This window comes from Dioscorea cayenensis, chromosome 16, assembly GCF_009730915.1.
Source record: "Dioscorea cayenensis subsp. rotundata cultivar TDr96_F1 chromosome 16, TDr96_F1_v2_PseudoChromosome.rev07_lg8_w22 25.fasta, whole genome shotgun sequence".
Classification (NCBI taxonomy): Eukaryota; Viridiplantae; Streptophyta; class Magnoliopsida; order Dioscoreales; family Dioscoreaceae; genus Dioscorea; species Dioscorea cayenensis.
In genome coordinates, this window is record NC_052486.1 from 10,404,916 (window position 1) to 10,408,139 (window position 3,224).

At 42.1% G+C, this 3,224-nt stretch overlaps 1 pseudogene; it reads right to left on the reverse strand.

Annotated features, from left to right (window-relative positions):
• Positions 1-984: 984 nt before the first annotated feature.
• On the reverse strand, positions 985-2,548 carry LOC120279401 (annotated as a pseudogene).
• Between the last annotated feature and the right edge of the window lie 676 nt (positions 2,549-3,224).

Genomic DNA, 3,224 nt, shown 5'->3' on the forward strand with positions numbered 1-3,224 from the left:
GAACAGGAGACCCCGAGGTCCCGCCTAGATGCGAAAAATCCACCCAGTTGATGAGACCTCTAAGAATAAACTTCCCAGCTTTAGCTGGGATTTTGAAGCAAGGAACTCTTCCTTCGTGGGACTCGACCTTGATTGAAAAAGGGTCCAATGCAATCAAAGCCCTGCCTTTTGGCCGTCGATCACTCTATTCGTCCCTTCGCTAGTCAGCGCTCAACCCAAAACTAATGAGCCAAAGAGGGCTAAGGAGTCGGTGTGCCCAACAATAAACCATTTTTCAAGAAATTTTCACTTAGACTCTCTGCTCATCCATCCAACAATCAATCGAAGTAGTATCACATCATTATCGCTACTTTTCTCTATCTCGTGACTGTACCTTTGAAGATTGACTTTGAGCCTTTTTGCCGCCTTTCTGTGTCGACTCGATGTTCCTTATAAAATAAAGAAAATTCAACATTGGATGAAAGCCCTGCCTCTGGGGCAAAAACCTGTATCCCTCATCGCCGGGCTTTTCGAATCGAAGAATAGAACCAAAAATACATCTTACATAAAAGACATAAAAATAACTAGCCTTCAATCAAAGCAGTAGTAGAAGGACTTCATAGCTAAAATGGAGGATAAAAAAAGGTAGATACCACCCAACTCGCTAACAACATTATGGGGTTGAGGAGGGGGAGGGGGATGTCCGTAATGAACTACTTACACTAATTCCCTAATTACTTACTTCTTAAAGTAAGGATAAGACAAATAAAAAGAAAGACTCTTTTTATAAGAATATATATATATAGCACTTGTACGTCCCAAAGAAGATGGCAATGCAGAGGTGCCCTAGATGGAGTTCTAAGACAGCCGGGGAAATGGTCGATTTCCCACCTTCGTTTTTTCTCGGGCATATCGAGAGGTTGGTGTTGTACAAGAATGACAAAGCGGTAGCGCGCCCTTACCTATAAACCTATAAGAAGTACGCTATGCTCATCACATTTTTTGTTGTCAATGAAATTCTTCCTATCTTTCTTGCATCATAGGTAAGGCAAAGCGCTTTCTTTTTAAGAAGCATCTAGTTCCATCTTTCTTTCGTTAGTTAACCCACCTTTTTCTAAGAAAGATTTTAGTAATTTGGGATCTATACTACTTGAATGGCTCTCTCATATTGAGAAATTGCGTCTAGTGGCATTCGATCACGTGAATCCCTTTGACAGATGCATAAATCACTACAATTTGTTTTTCAATTGGAAGTGGTGAATATTGTGGTTTTTTGGGCACTTATGTCAGCCTTGCACCTCTATTGAGTAATGTCTGAGTCGCAGCATCAAGGTCTGACCCAAATTGAGCGAAGGCGGCCACTTCACGATATTGTGCCAATTTTAGTTTTGAACTACCGCAGACTTGTTTCATAGCTCTCAACTGAGCGGTAGATCCGACGCGACTGACAGATAAGCCAATGTTAATAGCTGGTCTAATTCCTCGATAAAAGAGCTCTATTTCTGAATAGATTAGTCCATCTATAATGGGGATCACATTGGTGGGGATATAGGCCGATACGTCTCCAGCTTGTGGTTCAATGACGGGTAACGCAGATCGAGCTACCCGCACTCGTCTGGGTCCAATTGTTTAGCGGTTCTTTCTAAGAGACGGGAATGTAAATAGAAAACATCCTCGAAAGCTCTCACGGCCTCGGTGGTCGGCGTAATAATAATGACATTTGTCGATATGCCACCGCCTATTTACTAAGATCATCATATATTATTAATGCGTCATTCCATTATCGCGAAATATTCCCCCATGGCACACCCGTAATATGTGGCCAGAAATTGCAGAGGAGCAGGATCCAGGCGTGGTCTGCTATAAGAATGGAATATTCCAAAGCATCTCGCTCGGAAGAATTTGAACAAATTGTGCCACAATGAGCTGCTTCACGTCCAATCGCTACATAGAAACAATACAATGTATCACTCGAGAGGTGCCCTTGAGTTCATTTGCTTTTTGGTTTAATATAGTATCGATAGCTATAGCTGTTTTTCCAGCTTTGTCCGTCCCTCGATTATAAGTTCTCGCTGACCACGGCCTATAGGAACCGGGCTATCCATCGCTTTTAAGCCTATTTGCATAGGGATCGTGCATGATTTACATTCAATAATCCTCGGGCTTTTACTTCGACATCGCCTTCGTCTCGTGATCACTTAGAGCCCTCTTCCATCAATAGGTACTTCCAACGCGATCGACCACATGGCCTAACATGGCCTTCCGTAGGGAACATCCACAATAGATCCGAAAGTCATGCTTGACAAGATCTCCTTCTTTAATAGCTGTATCACTACCAAAGACAACAATACCTACATTCTCATTCTCAAGATTCAAGGCTATTCCTTTCACACCGCTGGCAAATTCCACCATTTCTCCAGCTTGAATCTCGTTCAATCCATTTACGTGCAATTCTATATCCAACTGAGACCACTCGACCGATCTCATCCACTTGAAAATTCAAGTAAAAGTTGGTCATTCTACTTTCTAATAGAGTCGTGAGTTCCGCAGCTCTGGGAGATAATTCCATACTTGAATAAAGAAAGATGATGATAATGTCAAGGGAGAAATCCGCTTTACTAATTTACTAAATATAATAATAATTAATTTCAGAGGTGAGTAAGTGGGCTCTTTGCATATGTTAAGAATATAGCTAAGGCTCTTTAAAAATTGGAAGAATAACGCTTTCTTTCTATCTATTTATGATAAAACGAGACCACCAACGCCACCTTGGCAACTCTAAAAAGTGCATTAAGGCTAGTGGCACGAAAGGGCCCTTCGACAAAGAACCCAAGACTTCATTGCTCGATTCAGACTCTATCTTTGTGGAAGTGCTCACATCAACTAGAATTTGGATGGAGCTTCCCGATGGGTTAGAGCGCTTACGAACCGTAGGGGTAAAACCCATTCTCCAAAGTAGTGAAGTGAGCCGAGACAATAAGACAATAGGTTTCATGGGGCTAAGCCACCTATCAGCAAAGGAGTGGGAATCAATCCAGAAGAGAGTGAAGGTCTAGTGCTCTCAAAGAAAGTACTATATTTCTTCGCTCAAAATGGGCTTTCAAGTTCTTGCCTTCTTTGTTCTCGCTCTAGTTCTACTGAGTGGATCGGGTAGAAGGTCTAATGGATGAATCCTACAAGAAGAGGGAAGAGCTATCATGCTATAGTGGATAAACTCGCTTGTAGGGATCGAAGTGCTAGAGGCC